Raw genomic sequence first — 13,069 nt, forward strand, 5'->3', positions numbered from 1 at the left:
GACTGAAATTTAGAGCAGAAGATTGAGGGTAGAATGGGAGCTGAGGGAGAATCCCAAATGTCTTGGAGAAAGTTAAGTATTTCCTGAGTTATTTTTATGCCCTAAATTATTTTTTACCCCTGTGTGCATGTAGTCTGGCCTGAAGTCAGGGGAATGACTTAAATGATTCCCCCAGGTTTCCCCAACCCAGGATTCTCTGATAATGCACATCCTGCTACAGCCCTTCAGAACTACAAGAGGAAATTGCACCATGGGAGCTGCTGGAGAAGAGAGCTCTTGGTTTAAGATGCTGGGGTGATATTCAAAGCAGATAGCTGAAGCATCAAGCAAAAGAAATTGAGAGGCCAGGAAAGCAAAAAACCAAGGGAGAGATATTGAGTTGTTTTACAGTGAGCTAATGAAGGTTTCAGAAGCTTACTTGGGATTAATAATACCCTTTGGACATCATGCAAGTAGCTAAGATGAGAACATTTGAGGGGGCAGGCCAAATGGAGTCCTAATTTCATAGAGATCTGATGAATCTTTTGGGAGAAAAATAAAAAGGATTTCTGCTAGTTGGGCTCTGGGTTCAGTAGTGGTTCAGTGGTAGAATTCTCACCTTCCACTTAGAAGACCCGGGTTTAATTCCTGGCCAATGCACCTCATGTGCAGCCACCACCTGTCTGTCAGGGTTTTCATTGCCTAATTTTCAGAAGTAGATTACCAGGCCTTTCTTCCTAGTCTTAGTCTGGAAGTTCCACTGAATCCCGTCCACCATGGGTGACTTTGCTGGTGTTTGAAATGACAATGGCATAGCTTCCAGCATCAAAGCACCATGCAAACCACCACAGTACAACAAACTAATAGATGGGTGGTGGAGGTCAGCATTAGGCAGGGACAATTCATCTCTGCCCTATCTGGTATCTGCTGGGATAGATTGACTGGGACTGGAGAATCTACTTTCAAGTTGGCCTACTCATATAGCTGGCTAGTTAGTGCTGGCTGTCAGCTGAGAGGTAAGCTGGGACTTTCAGATGGAGGCTGTCTTAGGCTTGGTTCTCTAGAGAAGAAAAACCAGTAAAGCATATAAATATATATAGAGAGAGATTTATATTAAGTAAATAGCTCACGTGGTTGTAGAGGCTGGAACATCGCAAGTCGGTAGGTCAGGCTGGAGGCTTCTCCTGATTCACACTGCCCACAGGGGCTGGTGAACCCAAGATCAGTAAGTCAGATAACAGGGCTCTGGCTCACAGGCTGCGAAGACTGACAAATCCCAAGATTGGCAGGCAAGACGGCAGGTAAGCTACTAGCTCAAGTCCCAAGAACCAGAGGTCAGACGAACAGGAGCCAACTTCAGGATGCAGAGCAAGCAAAAGCCCATGAGCCTTGTCAGAAAGTCCACCTATATTGAATGCAGGCCACACCCCCAAGGAAACTCTCTTTCAACTGACTAGCTACTCACAGCAGATCCCATCATGGAAGTGATCACATTATATCAAATTTCATCACAGAAGTGATCACATCATTATACGACTGCCGAACTACATCATAACTGCCAAACCACTGAGAATCATGGCTCAGCCAAGTTGACACACAGTCTTAATGATCACTTCCACGTGGACTTCTCCACGTGGCTGCTTAAGCTCCCTCACAGCATGGAGCCTGAATTTCAAGAGAGACAAAGAGGGAGCTGCCAGTCTTGTTAAAGACAAGGCTCAGAACTGACACAGCATCACTTTTATTGTATTCTACTGGTGAGTCACAGGCCCAGCCCATATCCAGAGGGATGGAGAAATACATCCTGTCTCTTAACCTCTCAGTGAGGAAAGTGGCAAAGTGCCATCTTTAATACACTACACAGGCCATAGAATGTCAGAACAAATGGCAATGGAAGTATAACTTCAAGGTTGTCAAGGAGAAAGTATTCTGGTCATACTAAGAGGAAAGAAAAAGAAATTTGGAAATTTCAGTGTTTCTGGTGATTCACTGGGGAGGAAGCAGAGATAAAGACCATTTTCATTATCGTTGCTACTGTAATTCACACTCCTTGTCTTACATCTAAATTTGTGCAGCCAGGGGAACAAAACATACATATCTATAGCTTAAACCTTCAAAATGTAAAAGATTGACATATGACTTAAATCATGTAATTAAAAAAATATGGAGTTAAAATATTTACTATGTGCAAGATAGTATTATATTAAACACAAAGTTAAACAAAACATAGTTTCTGTCCTTAAGGAGTTTTTCAATTGATGTAACAAGCATTTATCAAGCATGTACCAAACACTGTGCCAGGTGCTACTGGCTGGGAGATGCAAAGACAGATAACGCCACTGCCTCTGTCTTCCTGAAGCTCATAGCCTAGTAAGGGAGAGAGCTACGTAAATACATATTTATAATGTCATGTAACAAGTATAAACCAAACTCTGTAAATAATAAATTATGTATGAGCATAATGTTGTTGTTAGTTGACCTTGAGTCGATTCCGATGGGTATAGTAGAAGAATAAAGATAAGCAATCCAAAATGTTAATGATAGGATCATGAGTGGACTTTCGTTTTCTTCTTTATACCTTATACTTGAATGTTTTGAAAAATGAATTGAAAAATTACTTTTAAGAGGGAAAAAAGAAATACTATTTTAAATGCAATAGAGTGGGTTTGGGGGGAGGTTGGTTTTTTAAAAAATACTTTAATTTTCAGAGCAGTTTTAAGTACAGAAGAATTGTGCAGAAAGTATGGAGTGTTCTCATGTATTCACAGATTCCAGGAGTTAGGACATGGATATCTTAGGGGAGGGGTCATTATTCTGCCTATGACAACAGGGAGTCCTGAAAGAGTGACACATATTGGGACACTGCATGTAGCACCATCTAGAAGGAGAGACAAGGTATACTCATATATATGTGTATAAGTATATATATATATTTATGTATGTGTATATATATATATTTGAAAATAAGTATGTGTTAAGTATTTTGTGTGTGCAGAGGAAGACATGATCACTTCCTGCTGGGTTTATTAGCAAAGATTCAGTGGAAGAACTGGACTTGGTTTGATGACTGGAGAAGAAGAGAGAAAAGGGTAGTTATTCCAGGCAGAAAGACAAGCATATACTGATTGAAAAGATTGATGTGTATTTAGGAAACCGGTATTAAAATAGTTCAATTTATAATGACCGCCCTGACAGGGAACACAACAAAGAGTCAGTCCTTGACAGAGCAGGAGAAAGGTGGGGTGCAGAACTCAAATTCTAGAAAAAGATCAGACTTAATGGTCTGACTGAGACTGGAGGAACCCCAGAAAGCATGGCACCTAGATTCTCTATCAGTCCAGAACTAAAACAATTTCCAAGGCCAACTCTTCAGACAAAGATTGGACTGGACTGTGGGACATAAAATGATACTCATGAAGAGTTTGCTTCTTAGCTCAAGTAGATACATGAGACTAAATGGGCAGGTTTTGTCTGGAGGTGAGATGAGAAGGCAGAGAGGGTTAGGAGTTGGTTGAAGGGACATGGGAAATCAGGGGTGGAAAGGAGGAGTGTGCTGTCACAGTATAGGGAGAGCAATTAGGATCACATAACAATGTATGTATAAATTTTTGTATAAGAGGCTAACTTGAAATGTAAACTTTCACTTAAATTACAGCAATAAACAAAAACAACAAAAAAGTTCAATTTAGTTAAAGCACAGAGGAGTAGCAAAGGAGTTTGGAATGTTGGTGGAGACTAAACTCTAATGACCCTGAATGCTTTATTTGGGAGGTAACAGAGAAACACAGAAGGCTTGTGAGAAGGGGATGTCACCATGCAAATGGTGCTTTAAGAAGCTAAATCTGGTGACCATGGGCAGAATGGTCAGCTAGGCATTCACTGCAGTGACTTAGGATGAGTCAATAATGTCCTGAATTGGGCTGATGGCAGTGGGAATGGGAAGGACCAATGTGCAAGGCATAAATAAGGATTTGTAAACTGACAACTCCTCTGTTTAAAACAAAACAACAACAAATTTTAGATCCGCCTATGTGCACAATCACTGTGTTTATAAATGGGCTATATTTACATAAATACAGACTATAACACATCACATATGCTGTCTGTAATTCTCTTCAACTAGTAAAGTGGTGAATTCATTCCATACACCATTATGCAAAACAAATAGGTTAAATAGCGCCAAACAAAAATGCTCTGCATCATTCCATAAAAGTGTGTGTGTGTGTGTGTGTGTGTGTGTGTACTTGGAATGCAGTGTAAGGCAAAAAGCTTAGACTATGGATGGAATTCTCAAATCTCTCTGAGGAATCAGACTGTTTCCTGTAACTCTCTCTTATTACAGCTGGAGTTGGTGATGAATACAAAGGGCTATTGCTGAAGTAGGTGGAGGCTCACTGGGTTTGTCTATAGAAAAAAAATTCATAGTCCCAAGGAAACTGACATTTAAGAGGCTCTTAACAAAAAGAATGAGCTAAGGCAATTATGTGATAGACTGAGGTTCAATTTACAACCCTCCTCCCGTCATCCAATCAAATCCTATTGATTCCCCCTCCTAAATGTCTTTGAAATCTGCACCCCATTCTAGTCTAATCCCTCAATGACACCCCAAGACTCAGCTCAAAATCCCTTTCCTAAGCACCATATCCCTAGTCAGAGTTAGGTCCCTCATTTTCCCATAAGGGGAATATGTCAGTCGATTTGTCTGCTTTCAGCCCCCTTCTCAGCGAGTTGTTCACATGGCCCTTGCTGAGATGAAGCAATTTTCATGAACTTCATCCCCCAGCCACATCTGGACCTGACCTAAGACTAGAATCTATACTAGATTCTCTTTATCAGGAATTTGGCATTGTGGCTTAGTGACTCTACTTGGTGTTGGATCTGAAGATCATGTAGTCTGGATCTTGGTGACATTTTGGGGAAAGCCAAAGTGAACATGTGTAAACAGCAATGGGATTGCTCTGGAGAGAAAGACAGAGGAATAGATGTGCCAAGAGAAGTGGAGGCAAGAGACCTCATTACCACAGAAGGAGGGATAGAGATAGAGATGGAGAAGGAGAGACAGAAATGGCAAGACCAGCTACTTTGCTTACTAAGGTATTTCGGTTCCCAGTTCCTGGAGATTATGAGACCAGAATGTACTTCCTGCTTTGAGCTCCATGGCATTTCTCTACATCCTTATAACAAAACCCCACTGCTGTCAAGTCAATTCCGACTCCTAGCAACCCTACAGGACAGAGTAGAACTGCCCCAAAGGGTTTCCAAAGAGCAGCTGGTGGATTAGAACTGCCAACCTTTTGGTTAGCAACCGAGCTCAACCACTGTGCCACCAGCGCTCCATGCTTGTAACACCCAAAACATCCACTGGCATAGAGTCGATTCCGACTCATAGCGAGCCCCTGGGGTTTCCGAGGCTGTAAATCTCTTCGGAAGCACACTGCCACATCTGTCTCCCCTGGAGCCACTGGTGGTTTCGAACCGCCTCCCTTTCGGTTAGCAACCGCTTTAACCACTGCGCCACCAGGGCTCCTTATCCTTACAATAAGCCCTCCTTAATTTCAGCAAATTTGAAGTAATTCCTTTTCTTTGAACCAAACATGTCCTAATTTATCAGGTTCTGTCTTAGCGCTTACTATTTTATATATACTGTAACTTGTTGGGGAGCCCTGGTGGCGCAATGGTTAACAGCTCAGCTGCTAATCAAAAGGTCGGCAGTTAGAATCCACGCCGCTCCTTGGAAATGCTATGGGCAGTTCTACTCTGTCCTATAGGGTCGCAATAAGTCGGAATCTACCGGACAGCAATGGTTTTGGTTTTGGTTTGGTAACTTGTTGGATGTCTCTCTTCTCTGTTGGGCCTTGAACTCTGTTGGGCAAGATCTTTGTCCTCTTCATCTTTTGTATCCTCAGCACTTAGAAGAGTGATTGGCATATAGGAGATAGTAGATGTTTAGAAAATTCTTTGAGAGTTAGGGGTCAACCCTTTCACAACTTGTATTGATTCTGCCCTAGTATGACTGTATTATTCCATTGGGTTTTGACAACAGAGTCATTAAGCACAAACAACTACTTCTGAGATGCTCTGTGAGTCTCAGAGTGCTGTACTAGGAAACACTCTTTCTCTCAAGCAGTAGAGATGGGAAATGCCAGACTCCTGGGCTGGAAGGGACCTTGAGAAAAAGCCATTGTTCTATGAAAAGCTGAGATAGCTCCTCGGTAAAAGATTGGCCACCCTCTTTTATTTAAAAACATTATTTAACTTCATACACAAAAAATATTGTAGCAATAATAATGGAAGGTTAAAATTTTTTTTTTAAATCCATACTGTTATCATAGCAATAAAATAACCTGTTTTGCTATCTCCACACTCTCTGCTAGTCTTTATCCATATGTATGTGTGTTTATGTATGATATCATTTATTGAATTTTTATCATATGCCAGGGGTGCAGTCATCATGAAGATGGATATTTTTCTTTTTCACTTAACAATTCATTATAATAATTATTTCTCCATGTTGCTACATAGACTTTCTAAGTTTTACTGGCTCCATAATATCTTGATTGGATATGCATTAAATTACTTAAATTCCTGTATTACGGACATTCACATTGTTCTGTTTTCCCTCCCTTGCTTCCTTCCTTCCTGCCTCCCTCCCTTCCTTCTTTTCTTTTTGCTGTTGTAAATATGATTGCACTGGATTTTGTCTTAGTCATCTCGTACTGCTCTAACAGAAATACCACAAGTGGATGGCTTCAACAAAGAGAAATTTATTCTCTCACAGTCTAGTAAGCTAGAAGTCCAAATTCAGGGTGTCAGTTCCAGAGGAAGGCTTTCTCTGTTGGCTCTGGAGGAAGGTCCTTGCTTCCCTTTCCTTTTATCCCTTGTAAGATTAAAGGTGGTGCAGAGCATACCCCAGGGAAACTCTTCTTTACATTGGATCAGGGATATGACCTTAGTTAAGGGTGTTACAATCCCACCCTAATCCTCTTTGACATAAAATTACAATCACAAAAGGGAGGACAACCATGCAATGCTGGGGAATCATGGCCTAGCCAAGTTGACACATATTTTTAGGGGACACAATTCAATCCATGATAGATACCTTGGTATAAATTCTTCTCTTCTTTCAGCTTGATTCCTTTAGAATAATTTGACCCAATACACAGTTACTCATCTAAGGCTCTGGATGCTTTTGTCCAACCACAAACATTTGCTGAGTATCTACTGCTTCAACTGATGAATACTGGAGACACAATAATGAAAATGATGTCCTGGCCCTCAAGAGTTCTCCGCTGGGTGATGGAACAGACATATTAACAGACAAATTAGAATATGCCATAGTAAAGTGCTAAAACATAGATACAAACAAATTCCTGTGGAAGACCTTACTAACTTTGTCTGGAGGTATTTGATTTGCACCTTCCCTTCCAAATGATGTATATGTCCCCTGCCCCCTGAAATGTGTGAATATACTGGCTTTGTTGCCATCTCTCTAACACCAATGCCATTCGTAAAGACATTCAGAGAGGGAAATTTACAGCTTCCCTAATAATAATAAATATCATTTAGTGAATTTTTGTCATGTGCCAAGCACTATGCTAAGTGGTTTACATGTCTAATCCAATTTAATCCTCTCAACAACAAAAACCCATTGCGGTAGAGTCAATTCCTACTCGTAGCAACCCTATAGGACAGAGTAGAGCTTCTCCATAGGGTTTCCAAGGAGCGGCTGGTGGATTCGAACTGCCAACCTTTTGGTTAGCAGCTGTAGCTCACTGTAGCTCTTAATCACTTCGCCACCAGGGCTCCCTCAACAACGACAATATGAGGTAGTTATTATTATAGTCCCATTTTACAGAATAGGAAACAGAGGTTCAAAGATGTAAAGTAACGTACTCAGAGTCACACAACTAGAAAGTCATGGAGCCAAGCTATAAATTTAACCGGTTCAGATACAGAACCACACTCTTAATCACTATATGTTTCTCCTCTATGAGTACTATAACACTATAACTAGGAGACTCTTCTACAAACTGAAATCCACTTCTTTCTGGGGATGGGACACAGTAGAGCTCTATTCTCTGTAAACGCAATGCCTTCTTTCCAGCAAGGTGCTTCCTGGAAAGCATTGCTTTGTTTTCTGAAGCCTCGAAGACCCTGATTTTAGATCTATTCAAACGTATTCTCTCTTTCTTATTCAACCCACACTATCAGGCCCTCTTCCCAACCCCATGCCCACCTTTATAGGTTAAAACAGTGTTTGTTCAGCAGCTAATCTTGGATAAGTATTTGGAAGCCCATTCCGATATGCCTCTGCTGCTAGAGTACTTAAATGGCAGGGAAGAGCTCATTCTTCCACTTCTCCTTATGGGTCAATGTGATCTTCGCAGAAGGTCATATCTTCCCCGTCTTTGGCATTTCTATTCCCAGTCACTACAGTAACTGTATATATACATGTATAAGTATATACGAACTTAGATAGTTGCCATCAAGCAGACTTCAACTAATGGTGATCTTATGTACAAAAGAATGAAACATTGCCCTATCCTGCGCCATCCTCACAATCACGGGCATGTTCCAGTCTATCATGATGGGTATCGTGCCAATCCATCTCACCAAGGGTCTCTCTCACCCTTGTTGGCCCTCTACTTCATCAAATACCATGTCCTCCTCCAGCGATTGATCCCTCCTGGTGATGTGTCCAAAGCAAGAAAGTTGAACAATGCTTTGTTGTGGTCCATAAGGTTTTTGTTGGCAAATTTTCTGAAGTAGATTGCCAAGCTTTTATTCCTACATGAACTTATATATATATAAACATAAACATTCTCATAAATGTTTCCTAGGGAAGGAATTATCCTCAATGAACCTATATCTAAATAGGAAAAAGAAATTGTCTTTGGTTAGGCTCCCCAGAAACAGTCCCTGAGACAGGGATTCATGAACAAGTGATTTATTAAGGAAATATTCCCAGGAGAAACCAGTGAGGGAGTGGGGGGAGCAGACAGGGAGATGGGAAAACCTGAGCAAGGGTGTGATTTCAGTTGAAGTTTTTGCTTCCGCCTGATCCCCCAGCAGAGCACTGGAGTGTTAATTATACCTCAGAGTCTGCCTCTGTCAGGTAGGAGAGTTGAGCTTTGGTACTCCTGCACCTGTCAATCATTTGGGCCACCGTATGGAAACATAAACTCCCGTGTACTTTCTGCTCTCTGGATTTGGCAAAGCAGCTGCAGTAGCCCTTGAGAGTCCTCTGAAGAAGATGATAGGTGTGCGCTGCTCGAGGAAAAGCACATGGATGTAGGGGGATGGGTGCACAGAACCCTTAAAAGGCATCCTGCTCAGAACAGTGTCCCCCCTGGAAGTCGTACTGCCCAGGGGTTAAGAGCACAGTCAGGAAGACCTGCATTTGCATTCCTACTTCACTATACCAGATATTAACCTGTCCCCTCTGAGCCTTGGTTTCCACCTTTGTACAATGGGAATAATATCTTCTAGGGTAGGTTTAAATATTTAGGTAGGTTTAAATATTTAACGAGAAAGATTATTTTGATAACTATTATAAGCAGGTGTTCACTAAATGGTAGCTACTAGTTCTGATTTAATATAAAGTTAATTTTTAAACTGTAGTCAGCCTAGTGGATATATACATTAAGAAATCCTTTCTCATATCACAAAATGTGAGTAAATTATATAGAGAAATGGTATATTCTTCCTATCATTTTGCCTGTGTAGATAACGCCTTAGGTTAGAGAGAGGAGTCAGTCTGGAAATCAGAAATAAACTTCTTTTAAGCATGCAATCAGAAAGAAAATTTACTCTTCCTCACCAATGTTTTTATTTTTAACTTTTTATAATGAAAAACTTTGAACATAAACAAAAAGAAAGAAAAGAACATAACGAACCCCTGGAGAGTACTATGAACTCAGTTTCAGCAATTGTCATCTCATGTCCAATCTTGTTTCATCTGTAGCCCCACCACTTCCCTCCCTCCCACGTTGTTTTGAAGCAAGTCTCAGATATTTTATCATTGCATCCATGAATATTATAATATGTATCTTTAAAAGATAAGTACTCTTTTTATTTGAATTTTTAAATTAAATACAGTAAAATTGCCTTTTAGGGTGTGTGTAGTTTTACGAACTTTAACACATGCATAGATTCTCGTAACTGTCACTACAATCAAGATGTATAACAATTCCGTCAATCCAAAAGACTCTTTTTATTCATAGCCACAATACCATTATCACACTGCTGAAAATTTGACAATAACAAATAGACTTTTAAGGATGAATATGCTCCTATTTCTCTACAATCATGATTGTTCCTTTCAATAAAACACTCCAATTTGTAGTGTCCCTTTTATAGAGGAAACGTTTATATCCAGGCACTCAAATGTGCCAAAAATAGAACATATTCTAAGCATTCTTCATCCTTGTTTCTGACAAGAGGCCCAAGCAAATATGTCCCTTTTGCAACAATTCATTCATTTCTTTCTGCATAAAATACCTTCCTGCCCAGTACAGATCTTTCTTTGATAGACATTTCATAACATGCTCAAGTCTCCCATTTTGTCAAATTATTCACCTTAACATGAGCAACTGTTTAAACGTGTAGAAGGATGAAGTGTTCTGAATAAGTACTTATTGAATGATACAAGGTTTTATCTGAGAGAAATCAAATACTGGCTTTATGTCTTGAGAAAATAGCTTACCAGATCTCAGTGTTAGAGCTGGTAGGGAGCTTAAAAACATTCACTTACAGCCCCTTATTTCATGGAGAAGGAAACCTCAGCTCAGAGAAGTTTAAAAACTTATGAAGGTACACAGCTGGTTAGAAGAAGAGTTGGAACTAAACTGGGTCTCCGGGACCTCATGGCCCTTTCTACTACACCATGTTGTTGACCATTCCTCCTCCTTCATTCTTGCTGCCACCCAAGTGTGGATTCCAGGACCAGCTGCATACCAACATGCCATGAATAGCAGTTAGGAGTTTTTTCAGCTACAAAAAAACAGGTGCTTTATGAAATGCTTAGAAAAGGCAAATCCACAGACAGAGGAGTTCCTGGGTGGTGCAAATGGCTAACATGCTTGCTACTAACCAAAAGGTTGGAGGTTCAAGTCTACCAAGAGGCCCCTCAGAGACTACTTCCAAAAAACCAGTCACTGAAAATCCTATAGGGCACAGTTCTACTCTGACACACATGGGGTCATCATGAGTTAGAGACTGCAAATGGTGTTTTATAGAAATAAAAAGATACTGTAGACATTATGGAAACCCTGGTGGTGCAGTGGTCAAGAGCTACAGCTGCTAACCAAAAGGTTGGCAGTTCGAATCCACCACATGCTCCTTGGAAACCCTATGGGCCAGTTCTACTTTGTCCTATAGGGTTGCTATGAGTCAGAATCAACTTGACAGCAATGGGGTTTTTTTTTTTTTTTTTTTTTTAATAGACACTGTAGATTCGTAGTTGCCTGAGGCTGTGGGTAAGGAGGGAGACTGACTGAAAACTGGCATGAGGAATCTTTTGGGGGCGATAGAAATATTCTAAAACTGGATTGTAGTGGTGGTTGCTCAACTCTGTAAATTTACTAAAATCAGATGCATAACGTGGGTGAATTTATGGTGTCTACATTAAATTATAGTTTAAAATCAGGAAAGGTGTGTGTCAGGGTTGTATCCTTTCACCATACTTATTCAGCCGTATGATGAGCAAATAATCCAAGAAGCCGAAATATATGGAGAAGAATGGGGCATCAGGATTGGAGGAAGATTCATTAACAACCTGCGTTATACAGATGACACAACCTTGGTTGCTGAAAGAGAAGAGGACTTGAAGCACTTACTGATGAAGATGAAAGACTACAGCCTTCAGTATGGATTACACCTCAACATAAAGAAAACAAGAATCCTCACAACTGGACCAATAAGTAACATCACGATAAAAGGAGAAAAGATTGATGTTGTCAAGGATTTCATTTAACTTGGATCCACAATCAACGGCCACAGAGGCAGCAGTGAAGAAGTCAGACTTACTGCACTGGGCAAATCTGCTGCAAAAGGCCTCTCTGAAGTGCTGAAAAGCAAAGATGTCACCTTTAGGACTAAGGTATGCCTGACCCAAGCCATGATATTTTCAATCGCCTCATATGCATGAGAAAGCTGGACAATGAATATTGTTGTCGTTCTTGGTAGGTGTCCTCAAGTCAGCTCCGACTCATAGCGACCCCATGTACAACAAAACAAAACACTGCCCGGTCCTGCACCATTCTCACAATCATTGTTATGCTTGAGTCCATTGTTGCAGCCACTGTGTCAATCCATCACGTTGAGAGTCTTCCTCTTTTTTGCTGACCCTCTACTTTACCAAGCATGACGTCCTTCTCCAGGGACTGATCCCTCCTGATAACATGTCCAAAGTATGTGAGACGAAGTCTCGCCATTCTTGCTTCTGAGGAGAATTCTGGTCGTACTTCTTCCAAGACAGATCTGTTCATTCTTTTGGCAGTCCGTGGGATATTCAATATTCTTGGCCAACACCATAATTCAAAGGTGTGAATTCTTTTTCAGTCTTCCTTATTCACTGTCCAGCTTTCGCATACATATGAGGCGTTGAAAATACCATGGCTTGGGTCAGGTCCACCTTAGTCTTCAAGGTAACATCTTTGCTTTTTAACACTTTAAAGAGGTCTTCTGCAGCAGATTTGCCCAATGCAATGCATCATTTGATTTCTTGACTGCTGCTTCCATGGGTGTTGATTATGGATTCAAGCAAAATGAAATCCTTGACAGCCTCAATCTTTTCTCCATTTATCATGATGTTGCTTATTGGTCCAGTTGTGAGGATTTTTGTTTTCTTTATGTTGAGGTGTAATCCATACTGAAGGCTGTAGTCTTTCATCTTCATCAGTAAGTGCTTCAAGTCCTCTTCACTTTCAGCAACCAAGGTTGTGTCATCTGCATAACGCAGGTTGTTAATGTCTTCCTTCAATCCTGATGCTGTGTTCTTCTTCATAGAGTCCAGCTTCTCAGATTATTTGCTCATCATACACACTGAATAAGTATGGTGAAAGGATACAACCGTGACACACCCACTTCC

Source organism: Trichechus manatus, unplaced genomic scaffold (assembly GCF_000243295.1).
Source record: "Trichechus manatus latirostris isolate Lorelei unplaced genomic scaffold, TriManLat1.0 scaffold00105, whole genome shotgun sequence".
Lineage (NCBI taxonomy): Eukaryota > Metazoa > Chordata > Mammalia > Sirenia > Trichechidae > Trichechus > Trichechus manatus.